Below are 13,909 nucleotides of genomic sequence, written 5' to 3'. Positions count from 1 at the left end.
AACTTCCACTGGTCATTGAAATCATGCTGAAGCTGATTCATGGTGTCCATCTGCCCTTGGGCCACCGTGAGGACACCGACCAGGCACTGTGCCCAGGGCTGTGGGTCACTCGAAGGAGACTTTGCCCAAAGACGCTGGTTTACGACAAGTGGCTGCAGAAGCATTCCTGCACTGATGTCGCCTCATAAGGCATGGGTTTTCATGCAGCCCAAATGCTGCTCTTCCAAACTCAGTTTGCTCAACTCCTATTCCAAGTTTCCAGGTGCACGTGTGGGAAACCAAGCCGTGAGCCGTTAATATGGCGGTGACACTAGCAGAAGGAGGACTTCACACGCTGCTGGAGGAAGCCAGTTTTACATGATGACATCGGATACTTCAGACAGGAAATGAATTTCAAGGATGGTTTGATGTTTCTAATCCAATTAATGAACTAAAAATACAGCTTTAGAGTTTCATTCTGTCCGAGGCAAAACATCTGAGACGATATGCGCACAACTGCAAATTCCGTTTAAAAGTTCCACCTGGAGGATAAAACTATGTTTCTTTGTGGTGAATATGTGGGACATATTTGATACAAGTGTCAGGTTAAAAGCCAAGTTATTGTAGTAAAAACTGTATGGAGCAGACATGAACTAGGAATGGATTGTGGGGAACACAAATCAAAACTGTGTCCAACAGCTGAGACAATGCAACAGTCATACTGTAAGTGGTGCTTGTCCAAATTTACACAGATTTGTATGTAAACAATTAGAGCAGCTGAATTGCACCATTTTGTGACGAGTGGATATTGAATAAGAAAACCCTTCAATGTGGAGATATGTGTTTTCTCTTTGCTTCTCACCATGAATAAGATTCTAGAAATGTTTGAGCTTTTGAAAAGCTTCTTTGTAATCAGCCTGAGTGCCCTACAATGGCCCTGAACGCTTTTGTAAACAAATCCTCTGAATTTTGGTTGCATCAAATAATTCAATGACTAGAGCGACAATAACAAAAAACTTCAGCTTTGGGGGCTTTTAGAAAATGATAATTATTGGAAACAAAGCTTGCGAACAAGAAGACATTAAATGTGTCCCTAGACAAACGGGGAAGGAATGGAACAAATGAAACGATGTGAGTCCCAACAGCGTATACGATTTAATTTGGAAATTATATTATTGTGCTCTGGAATATCTCAACTCAGAGAAAGCATCTTTTAATGAAGCCCTATTTTTAATTAAACAAATTTATATCCTGCACCAGAATGGAACAACATTAAGAGATTTACAAGTTTGCTATATCTAAATTTGGAGAAACATTCAAGAAAATTATACATGGAAATGACTTCAAAATAGACAACTTATTTGATGAGCTTTATCTTGGAAGAGTATTTGTCAAAGAAAGTTTCTCAGAATGGAGGCAAGAAGCCAACCTCTGTAAATATGCCTGGTGAAATATTTACACATTTCAGTGTGGGAAAAAAACAAAAATAAACGTGAGTGTATCCTCTGCAGAGCAGAATTTGCTCTGAGCTTGCCAGGTACCCCTGCACCTGCAGAGAGGAAATTGTCTCAATTAAAACTGTTATAGTCTAACAGAGACGAGTCACTTTAAGGTGTCAACAATTTCAAATGCATGAACCAAATATGCAACTTCGAGGAAGGGCAGAAGCAACATTAGGGAACAAGACGTCAGTGTTCAGATTCTAGTGAAAAATATTTATTCTTCAGAAAAACTCTAATGGGTCTACCGATATATTAAAACCCACTTATCACTCAAAACAAAAACTACTTGGAGGAAACATAACTTTATTTTTAGTGCCCCCATTTCACCCTGAAATGTGTCCCAGGTTGGGCGACAGATTCAGTGATCAGCCTGCACACCATCCAAGCTTGTCTAGCACAGAGGTTTTCAAAACTTAGACTCTCCTGGCAGCTTATTTCCTTCTGACTCAGGCAATCTGAGACTTACGCTGTAGTTGATTTTTAATCAAGGTATAATTTCAAATACAGCGAAATGCAAAGGTCTTAGGTGTGCAATTCAGTAAGCTTCAACATATGTGTACACCTACGTGACCAATACGCAACCAAGATCTGGAATGATTCCCTCACTCTAGAAAGTTCTTGTGTGCCCTTTGCAGCTAATTCCCTCTCTCCATAGGTAACCGCTCTTCTTGATGTCAGAACTCAGAAGGATCTGGGTCCAGGCCCTGGCTCAGTTATGGACCAGCTGTGCACGATAACTAGGGAAGTTAACATTCAAACTTCCCAAATGTCAGCCATCCATCCATCCACGGAACAGAGCCCAGTGTTGTTGAGAGATGCCGTGAGTTGGCCAGGTAATGGCACAGTTGGTACTCAGTAAACTAGAGCACAGACGGGGGTGATCGAGGGTCAGGGAGCACTGGCTCCCCCAGGGTAGGATTCCACCCTGCTCTGCCCTACCTCTCTGCCAAGTATCCTACCTGTCTTTCCTTTTCTCTCCAAACTCCCTTTAGTCTTCCTTCTGCAGACAAAGCCTTGTGACCATCTCAATGTCTGGAGGTCATCTTCTCCCTTGACACTCCAAGAGGGATCCATGTCCCCACCCCCACTCACGTGTTCCTCTCCCTCAGCCACGTCCCGTGGTCCTTAGCACATGTGGCACCAGTCATCCTGTAAAGATAAGCCCCATGTTCCTATTGTCTGCTGCTCTCGGTATCCCAGACTCTCGGCTCAGCACTTGGCACGAGCCACAACATGTGGCAGAAGTGGGCCTTAGCGAGGTGACATAACCCGCTCTGGGTCAGACAGCTGGAAGTGATGTGAGTGGCCGTGCTCTGCCTCCCTGGGGTCAGCTAATAATACTCGGTGACGACGGACGCCTGTGAAGGGCTGTCAATCATCCCTACGTGGTAAGCGTTACTGTACCCATTTTACAAACGATAACACTGAGGCTCAGAAAAGTGAACCCCCCACAGCAGCCAGCTACAAGGTGCTGGAGGTCCATTGAGTCTGGCTCTTCTGGCTCCGTCCTAGCCATCGGAGATGGGGGTGGGCTCAGCCCGCCTGGACCTCACCCGTCACTGGGCTTCAAAATCACCTGGGAGTAACCCCCCTGCCCCAGCCCGATTCTCAGAGGCCTAAATTCAGCAGGTCGGCCTGTTGGGGAGTCCCCAGGAGAGTCTAATGTGGTGCCACCTGTCTGTGGTCCCACGTCCTTGACGGAGTCGGAGCCCCACCATCTCAGTGGCTCGACGTCACTAACCCCCGATTCCTGCATGGACCTCTGTGGCCATCAAGGGGACAGGGAATGGTGGCTCACACGTGCTGGCTTCAGAGCCCCTGTTCCCTGACCCAGCCCCTCAGCTCCAGCCCCCACCCCAGATCCCCCAGGGAGAGATGACACGGAGCAGCCAACGTCTCCCCGAGTCAGTCTCATGTCTGTGCCCCACAATGCAAATGTGAGGGATTATTTTTACCTGCAAGTGCGGTTGAATGTGTCTGATAGGTATTTATAACGGCCTGAGAAACTGAGCTGGTAGCAGCCGTTCTGAGTGACAAGGAAAATCGTTAGAAATTGTTCCCTGTAGATGTAATGAGCCCACCAAAGCAGCTCCTGGTGGCTTCCCACACAGCCAGGTGTGGCAAGGTGGAGGACACGGGCCCTGCCTGGCCCGCTCTTGCCACCCCCACCCCATTTCTGACACAGGACCTAGGTGGGCAGGGGTTGGGGGTGCTCTGTTTCTTGATGCAGACGACCCCTTGGCCAGCAGCCCTGTCCCATGGGCATGGTCCTGGGAGAGCCAGGCAGGCAGGGTGGCCAGAGGGAGGCCCAGGAAGCTTGTACCAGCACCTGGGGGAAGACACAAGTCCAAGTCCACACCTGAGGCCATCTCACTGGGAGGGTCCCCCCCACCCCGCAGGGCGTTCAGATCCCGCCTCATGTTGCAGCCTCACCCATGCCCTCCTGCCCAGATAACCTGGTGGGTCCCTCACAGTCCAGTCGAGAAGCCCTGTGGCAGGTGAGCAGGGACAGTCCAGCACCAAGGATGACTAATTTGGGGGCACAAGCACACAACCTCAGGGTGTAGACTCAGCAGCAGAGGAAGGAGGGATGTCAGTCAATGTCAAGGTGATGGACAGGTCGCAGCACTGAGCCTCGGCTGACCTTCACTCTAACTCCCCTTGCTTGACGTGGATCCCAAACCTAGTGAAACAGAAGCCTTTTCTTGGCTGCTGCCAAATGGTGAGTGTGAAAGGGACAGTGTCTGTGTCAGCTTTTGGTTTACACCAAGTCAGGGACAAGGCAAATTGGTTCATTATTCATTTTATCGATTACTTATTTTCAGAACAATCTAACAATTACACGTAAAGCGCAAATGCACGAGCTTGATTTACAGCAAAGCTGTTAGTTTACTGCCCCCAGTTGGGTACCTGACACTGTGTGCCTCCTTATAGCACGCCAAACCCCCAACCCCCCTCCCCGCCCGCCCCCCCCCCCCGCCACCTGGGAGCAGCACTCCCTCCCTGTTACTTATAGGAGAGACCTTCCAGAGAATGGAGCCCTCACGGAGCAGGAATGAAAGCCATGCCACACAGCCCACGTTCTGTCATTCTGTGGCTCAGTCTGTGGCTCACGCTGGGGCCCCGAGGGCACTTCAGAGCATCCTGGGGTGGGGAGAGGGCCGGAAGCATCCGGAGGCCAGTGGGACAGACCCTTCTGGGGGTGGCCCAGCATCAGCTCCTGCTGAGGCCCAGCACCTAGACCCTGCGGGACCCCGGACGGAGATGTTGCATCTGGGTGACGGGCTCCCCCTGCACAAATGGGAGAGACCTCCATACGGCCTTGTTCTCTGCTCTGCTCAGGGGCTCCCCCAACACTCTTAGGAGGGAGTCTGATCCCATCCCCCACGCAGGTCCTCGGCCCGTGACCGGAGGGCCCAGGGACCCTGCTGCTGCAGCCCTGAGAAGACTTTGACCTTGGTTGTCAAAGCGGCTGTCACTGTGTGCTGATCCCACAGACTGATTAACAAGAGTGGAGAGGGAAACAAGGACAGGGCACTGAGGTCGGAGGGCAGGGCTGCCGTCGGGGAGGGAGGAAGGAGGGCAAGGCAGGGGCTGGGGCCATGAGAACTTCAATCCCGGGCCTCAGACCACCTGGCTACCAGGTCTCACCGTGCCTGGGCTGTCTCTGGTTCTCTACCCACCTGTCCTGGGCACAGGGACCCCCACAGTGAACAGTGACGGGAGGCTGCCCTCCCCCAGCTCTGTGCTGGCAATTGTCCACCATCAGGGTTCTCTCTCCTAATTGAATGCAGCTGAAATGACAGCTCCTCGCCTTGTGTTTTATCTATTGGAAAAGGAAGGAAAACACTTCAGATTGTGAGGGGAACAAAGGAGAGTTAATAATCAGGGAGCTGCCTGGAGGCCCATTGAAAGACAAAGCTGGTCCCTGATTAGCCCCTGGAGTTGAGGGGAGAGAGGCCCACGGGATCTGGAGTGTCATTTTGTTGTCTCTGCTGGCAGGGCTCCTCCGAATTGCTATTTAAATTATTCAGCATGTTTAAGCACAATTTGACTCGGGTTTTGGGTATTGTCAGGCTGGGTGATTCAGCTGAGGGGCCACCTATGTGGCCCTGGGGCTGGACAGAGCTCACCCCGTTGTCCCTAAGGGGTGTCACTCTCCCTGTCTCCAGCAGTATCTGTATTTTGCTGCCCACCATCCGTTCTCCTCTTTTGGGAAGGCACACCCACACTTCCTTCCAGAATTCCCACCCCCTACTCTCCCAGGGGTCTCAGCCAATCAGCAGTTCCGCTCTCCCTGGCCACAGGAAGTCTTCACAGGCTGCGCTAGACTGAAGCCAGACCGACCTGAGTGACCTTCTGGCCATCTTCTGGGTAGGGTAGGAAGGAGACCAGACGAGTCTCCCTGGGGACAGGGCACAGGAAGGGCACAGGCCTGGACACCAGTGGCTCAACAGTCATTTTGTAATTGCAAGAGGAAAATTGGGCCTCAGAATGAATTCCCCTGAAAGCAGTGAGGAGAGACCAAGAGAAATCAGGCATAGGAGGGAGGGTGTTGTGGGCTGACGTGTGTCCCCCCAAATTCATGCCCACATGCACGCAGAATGCGTGGTCTTTGCAGACGTAATTAGTTAAGGGCGGTCACACTGGAGTGGAGTAATCCCTAAGCCCAATGTCACTGGTGTCCTTATAAGAAGAGAGAAGGACACACAGAGACACACAGAGGGAAGAAACACATATGACGACAGAACCAGAGATTGGAGTGATGTGTCTACAAGCCCAGCATTGCCGGAAGCCACCAGAAGCCAGGAGAGCAGGAAGGACCCTCCCCTAGAGCCTCCAGAGGGAGCACGGCCCTGCTGACACCTGGATTTCAGACAAGGTCAGGCATCTAGCTGCCGGGGCTATGAGACAATAAACACTTGTGACCTTAAGTCAGCCCCTTTGAGGCGCTTTATTACCACAGTCCCAGGGAACTGGGAGGGTCTCGATGAGTCATTGAGTGTTGGGGCTTTTCCACCTGAGGACCATGGGGGTCAGGACAGTTCATAAACACTCTGCCAGGGTTTGGCCAATTTGCAGTGAGGTTTTGGTGATCTGTAACCAAAGGATTCCTAGTTGACACACTCTCCCAAATAAGGGAAGAGATATGTCTGGTTGGAGCAGAGAAACACGTGCTCCAGCCACACAATGAGCACGCCCCAGGCATCCCTCCCCCGAGGTGCCTTCTTGGCCCCAAATGATGACTAAAGAAGACCTTCCTTCAAGGAGTTCAGTGCTACAGGAGAAGGAGAAGGATGTAGCCACAGAACTAAAACACAGGCCACCACAGAAAAGCTGCTGCAGGAATTCACAGATGGTTCAACCCCTTCGGGCTGGTCTGATCATCGAAGCCTGTACTTAGCAAGTAATGTGTAAAATGAGTCATTTTGATGCCTCATCCTAACTGATTGGGGAAAATATATTATTTCTGGGCAACATTTTAATGTCCCACACATTCCTTCAGCTTGCATTACTAAAGTTCGTAAAAATGGAGTTCCTGGTGATAGAGAAGAAAACACTGACTCCCTCTTGCTAAGGCCCTTTTCTCAAAGGATGGAGCTGAGCTTGGCGGTTCACTTCTCAGTTTTACTCAGTAAAGGAGGAAAGACCACCATGTTGGGGTACCCACGTGCAGGAGTCTGGACTGTGTGTTTTCAGATTCAATGTTTATAACAACCTGACGAGAAACATATTACCTGTGTGTTTCAGCTCAGGAAATAATAGACTTCAAGTAGTTCAATGTTTGCCAAGATGACACAACTGGGCAGTAATTGAGTGCAGCTCTGTCTGTTTCTAAAATGCATGCTTGTGGTCTTCTTTAAAACAAAAACAAAATCATGCTTCATCTCTAGAAGTTTTCAAAGAAAAGAAGCCCAGCGTGCTGGTGGCCTGACGTAAAGTCACATGGAAGGTCTGGGGCAGAACTAAAGGTACACAGAGGGCTCACCTGGCTGAGTCCCAGCTCCCCATCTGTGCTGCCTTTTTCTTCCCTGTATTTTCTAAAACGTTCCACAAAAATCTCAACACCGGGAGGCCATTCTCAGAAGACGTATTTGCATCTTGCTTTTCTAGCAATAAAAGAAACTGAGTGTTCACTTTCTCCCACTTCAAGAAGGAACAGAATAGAAATGCGTTCGAATTGCCGAGAGCCTGGTCCTTCTCACTCCTGGGCAGGATAAACAGACTTTCATTTTCAATCTCTCTCATCTGAGCTTTTCCCCCATGACAATCTGTGCACACCACAGCTGGAGGAAGCATTACGGAAGGTAAACGGGCTTCTGGGTCCCCAGGGGCTGGACACTGAGCCACATACTGACACACATGCCAGGGAGAGAGCAGCCAGGATGGCCAGGGACTGACCTGGGAGGACCACGGGGCACCCATCCCCTGCCCCTTTCCTCAGCAGCCCCCCTCCAGAGGGACTGGAGGCATTTGTCATTGGAGGTGGGTGTGACAATCAAGTCAGTGCACCCCTCTGCAGAAGAAGGGAGAGAGGGCCCATGGCTGCATCTCCTGGCTGGGGAAACGCCATGGTTTCAATCTGGGGGCTGCTTGCTGGTCTCCATGCCCTCCTCCTCAAATCCCCTGGCACAGCCTCCCAGCTGGCCTTCCCATCCAGCAGCTGTGCCTCCGCAGGGTGTCTGCCACCCCCTCCTCCTGAGCACAGGGCTGCCCTGGAAGACGGAAGTGCTATTTTTCTAGACCATCACCAAGGTCCTACCTTTACATATTGCGAGTATCCCTGCCACCAGCTCCCGCGGACGCCATGCTGCTGCGAGGGGTGGTCTGACCAGCCTGTAAGGCACGCACGGGCCCTCCCTTTATCCACACTGGGAAGTGTCTCGGGTCTAGAAAACTCACAAGGCCACATGAAGTGTGCTGAATGGTGGCCCAAAGGCATGAACGTGTCCCAATCCGTCAACCTGGGAATGTGAGCTTCTGTGGCAGCAGGATCCTGAGAGGAGGAGCTGATCCTGACTTAGCCAGGTAGACCCTGCCCAAAACCGTGTGTGTCTCTACGAGAGCGAGGCGAAGGGAGTTTTGAGACAGATGCACAGAGAGCAGAAGCCGTGGGAGATGAGGCTGAGATAGAAGTGATGATGCGGCCAGAAGCCCAGGGTCGCCTGCGGCTGGGAGAGGCAGAAAGAGCAACGTGAGACTCTCAGGCAACCAGCAAAAAGAGAGACATTCCCTGAGAGTTGGTCGGAGGGAGGCAGCTCTGTGGAGGGCGAGCGGAACTCCTCAGGGAAAGGAAATGTCCGGGACAAACTCCCTCCCTGGGGAAGGAGCGGGGCCCAGTCCACGTAGGGTCATGGTGGCCAGGCCACCGGGGTAGGTTTTATTCTAAGCACTCAGAGTCTTTTGGGGAGGACAGTGATGGATATGATTGACATTAAAAACAAACAAGTTAAGCACAGCCTGCTCTGGAGGTGGCTGATAGAAAATAGACTCTGGGACATGTGGCAGGCCCGCAGAGGGACAATCCTAGGGCTGGGGCAGGAAACAGGGCCTGTCTGGGCCAGTTGAGCTGACGCACTTGATGTATTTCCAGTGGGGAAGGGAAGCACGCAGCTGGATGTGCAGTCTGGAGCCCCCACGGGGCAGGGATCCTGTGGCCCGGCAGCTCCTGGGCATCATTTAAAGGCAGGGATGGACAATAAACTTAGGATGGTAGAGACAGAGACAGGAAGATGTAAGGGGGACACCTGGGTGCTCCAACTTGTAAAGACTGGGCCCAGGAAGAGAAGCCAGCAGAGCAGGTAGGGAGGGAGCGGTGGTGAGGGAGCCAGGAGCCGGGGGGCGGTGGAAGCGAGAGCTGGGAGAGTTTCAAGGAGGGAAGGCCCGCTGTGCTAAATGCTGCTGAAAGCTCCAATATTACGAGGGCACTCGAGTCCCTTCTATTCAGCCACGTGGAAGTCCTTGGCGACCTTGAGAAGGTTGGTTTTCAGTTGTGAGGATGGAATTGACCAGGTGCCAGACAGGTGGTGGCTGCTGATGAGAAGCAAGAATTCCTGGAAGCAACTTGCCCCAAAGCTTGGCCGAGTGCCCCTCGTGCCAGCTACCCTTTCCGAGAGAAGTTATTCCACGGTCACACCCGAGGTCTTCCAGCCCTGACATCTGTTGTAAGTCCTGGCATGTCTGTGAGGAGCTCGTTCCCAGGTGCATCGTACAGCCTCGGTTTTCCCCGCTCCGTAAAGCGCTGGGTCGCCCGGGAGCTACAGAAATAACATCCTATTTGTTCCTTTCCAGAGGCCTCGTCAGCACCTGAGCCAGCTGCGGGCACCAATCGTGGGGTCTCATCGTGTTGTGAAGACGCCCTGAGAAGGACAGTGATCCAAGATGTGCAGACAACACCCCAATTAAAACACGGGCCAAAGACCTGTGCAGACCCCTCACCATGAAAGACATACAGATGGTGAGTAAGCGTGTGAAAAGATGTCATCTTATGTCATCAGAGAAATGCAAATTACAACAACAAGGAGAGACCACCACACAGCTACTGGAACAGCTAAAATCCGGACACCGACACCAGCAAACGCGGGTGAGGACCTGGAGCAGCAGGAATCTCGTCATTGCTGGTGGGGACGCACGTGGTGCGGCATGTTGGAAGACCATCTGGCATTCCCTTAGAAAACTAAACACGGTCTCACCGTGTGATCCAGCGCCCTTGGCATGTGCCTAAAGGAGCTGAACACTCACGTCCACACAAAAACACACACACCGATGTTTACAGCAGCTCTATTCACAACCACCCACACTTGGAAATAAGCAACATGTCCGTCGGTAGGTGATGGATAAATAAATGTGCAACCAGACGATGGGCTATCATTCGGCGCTAAAACGAAATGAGCTACCAAGCCATGAAACAGGAAGGAACCTTACATGCATGTGACTAAGTGACAGAAGCCAGTCTGAAAAGGGTGTAGGAGTCCAACTCTGTAACATTCTGCAAAAGGCAACACTATGGAGACGCTGAAAAGATCCGTGCTTGCCAGAGGTTGGCGGCGGGGAGGGGTGCATACACAGAGCACAGAGCCTGCTTAGGGCAGTGAAAACACTCTGTGCGACACTGCAATGGTGCGTACACATCATGACACATTTGTCCTAACCTCCAGAATTCCAGCAGCAACAGGGAACCGTGATGTGAACTGTGGACCCTGGGTGACGACGACGTGCCAATGAAGGTTAATTGATTATAACGGACGTGCCATCTGCTGCTGCGGGATTTGCCGGGGTGGGGGGGAGGCAGTGTGTGTGCGGGGGCTGCGGGCACCTGGGACATCTCTTTACCTTCTGCTCAATTTTGCTGTGAACCTCAAAGTGCTCGAGGAAATCAATTCTATATATAACAAGAAAGACACCCGAATGTGTCCGGATGGCTGGATGGGCCCTGCAACGCCATGAGTGGTATCAGGTCACGGGTACAAACCACAGGCTGGGAGCAGGAGCCCAAAATTCCGAAGTTCCTTTGCCAGACGTCATTACACTAAGACTAGAAGGGAGGCCACCTGGTCAAGCATTTCCTACTCGTTGCTTCAATGCAGTTATGAGACACTACGTATGATGCATCCCGTTCACACACATATATATGCGTCGGTGCACAGACTCTTGTTTCTGTCCGTGTGCAGTAAATAACTGCAAACCCACAGCTACTTCATGTTTTCCTATGTGACTCCCCTATGTCTGAAAATCTTCTCAGACTCATTCCAAGGGGATGCCCCCAAAATGCAGCTGGACTTGAACAATAAGTTCTGACATTTTCCTGTCGATGGCAGATGATAGAGATTACAAAAACGTGAAAGCAAACCCCTTTGGGGGGGGTGATGCCAGTGTGGCCCCCAGTGGGTACTGGGAACGTGGGAGCTCTGCATGGTGAAAGCCTGGGCATCCCCTCCCTGCAGCCAAACCCCCTTCCCCCAGGGATGCCCCAGGGTCTCCTGGGTTCATGTAACATCAAGCAAGGCTGGGAACTGTTCCCAAAACAATAAGAAGCCTCTTTGCACCTGGAAGACAGAGGCCCACACTTCTACTTCTGCCCCCCCGCCCCCCGCCGAGAACGCACCCTCCCCTAATCGCGCCGATCGGCCTGAGCCTCCTGGTACCCCCTCACTAGATCTGCCATCGGGGGCCCAGCCTTTCACACCAACCCCTCCAGCCGTGGGTCTTGCCTTGGCACTCGTGGCCTTCACGTCCTCTGCCCGGCTGAGCTCCAGCCCCTACAGCACTGTAGACATAAAGAATAACACGGGAAGTGGAAATCTGAGGTTCTTTGCCAAAACCTCCCTCTGGAGACAAGTCTGGCTCCTGTAAGACACGGTGCTGACTGCTTTGTCCCCCCACCTTTTCTGGTTGAAGGCTGCCAGGGCTTCTCCGCCAGTGCCTCCGTGGCTCCACCCCAGCTGTGCTCTGCCCACGCGGGGCTCCCACTTCACCTGAGGTCCCCACTACTTGCCTAGAAACTCACATGCAAGAGGCCCTTGGTAGCCATTGTTAGATGGCCCGATTACTTAAAATAAAATTTGCTAAGCGAACCGATCTGGCCTGCTCAGGGCTTAGCCATTCGTCACAACACAGGGGCCATTAACAATGAAATGTCCTTTTCTAAGGTTTTCCAGGGAAGGTGCTCCTTCACCTCAGTTATAGGATTAGTTTTTCTGCACAGCCCACGGGAAGGTCAGCTCTGGCCATCCTCATTTCCCCACGTCCACATTCAGTCTTTTTCATTACACAAATCTCTCTCTTGCTGCCTGCGTCTGCATGCTGTTATCTGTGATGCTTCGGCCATGAGCCATCCAGAAAATCTTAATTCTCAGGCTTTCAAAGGGATGGTGTTTTGCCAGCTGATAATGCAGGTTTTTATGACACCGTGGGGTGCAGTCCCTTTTCTTGCAAACAGAAGATTGCTAAAAAACAATTGGCAGCCTACCAGGTGGACAAGTGTGAACAAATAAAGCAGAGGCAATGCCAGCAGGAGGATGAAGTGGTCAAGGAGACGGCATGGGCCTGGGGTGGTGCCAAGGGCAAGTCCAGGTACGTGGCCTGGCCTCTGGTGCCACGCGGCCTGGCTCCCGTCGTCGGGCCCTCAGCTCAGGTGTCTGCCCGGTGGAGCCAGTCCATTCTCAGGAGAGCTCTTTTCAGGAGCCTGGGCTCATCCAGGACAAAGCCTAGTTATGCTGCGGGTGGGGGCGGGGTGCTGCCTGCTCCTCGGTTTGCTCTTGCTGTGAAGGAGGTAGGAGTGGGAGGGCGCGTGTGCTGCCTGGGAAGGCTGCCCCTTTGTGACCCAGCTTTATAGCCTCTTTGTCCCATAGAAAGTCTGCTATTTGGCAAAATGGAAATGAATGCCCGTTGGGGGGGTTATCACGGAGGTCACCTGGGAGCCCTTGTCGTCAGTGTGTGGGTGAGACCACTCGGGGTTCTAGAACTCTCTGGGAGAGAATAATGTGTGCCCATCAGGGTCCAGGGGCCTAGAGGACCCCTGCCTCTCGATAGGACAACGTGAGGCTGTGGCTCAGGGGCCCCCCTCATTCAGGTGGGGGTGCGTTACTTGGCCTGCCAGGACAAAGCAGCCCCCATAGGGATTCTGTCCTGACGCAGGGGACCAGGGAGGCCGCACGGCCCGCACACGCCACCCTGGGCTGTACAGCTGGTAGTGAGAACTCTGGATCGCCAGGTAGACTGGGGGGAGCCTCTCCCACAAACAACGCCCGCTGCCTCCTCTTGCTCCTGCTCACAAGCCCGAAGGTGCTGACACCTGACTCTCTGGCTTTCTCAGTGGCAATGGTGACGTCCGTCCCAGAGCACCTCACCTGACAGTAACAGGATGAACGGGAACCGACTAGAAATCACCCCCTTAGCTTGGGGCATCAGGTGGCTCATGAGGCAGCCAGTGTGATTTCATTCATTTCAAGACAGAAAGGAAGAGGCAGGGAGAGGGTGAGCTGACTTCCCAGGACAGCCGCGTCCGGAGGGAGGCGATGACCCTGAGGTCCAGTGCTTTGTTTCCACTCACTGGTAGGACAGGAGGGTGGCAGCGGGGCCGGAGGTACTGGGTCGAATTGCAGGGGTGCTGACCTGTGGGGCACCCCGGGCACAGACTCCCCCTTTCACAGTTCAAAAGTGACTTAGGAACCTGTCTTGGGGCCTGAAGGTGATGACTGGGGCAACAGTAAAAATGGACAGTTTAAAAAACAATTTTTTTTCTTTGTGCTTTCTCAACGTCATTTGACCACAGAGGGCTGATATTTCAGGCCACGTCCTGGGGTGGCCCTGGAAAGGTTGTGAAAATCCCGGTCCCAGTTTTCAAGGGCTCCCCTACCCAGGACAGCAAGTCCCCGGCAACACATGCTCGAATGTCTGAAATGGGTAGAAATCTTTCTGGAGAGGGA

The sequence above is a fragment of the Rhinolophus ferrumequinum genome, chromosome 9 (genome assembly GCF_004115265.2).
Source record: "Rhinolophus ferrumequinum isolate MPI-CBG mRhiFer1 chromosome 9, mRhiFer1_v1.p, whole genome shotgun sequence".
Lineage (NCBI taxonomy): Eukaryota > Metazoa > Chordata > Mammalia > Chiroptera > Rhinolophidae > Rhinolophus > Rhinolophus ferrumequinum.
The sequence above is the reverse complement of the archived record's forward strand: the minus strand, read 5'-3'. Positions refer to the sequence as shown.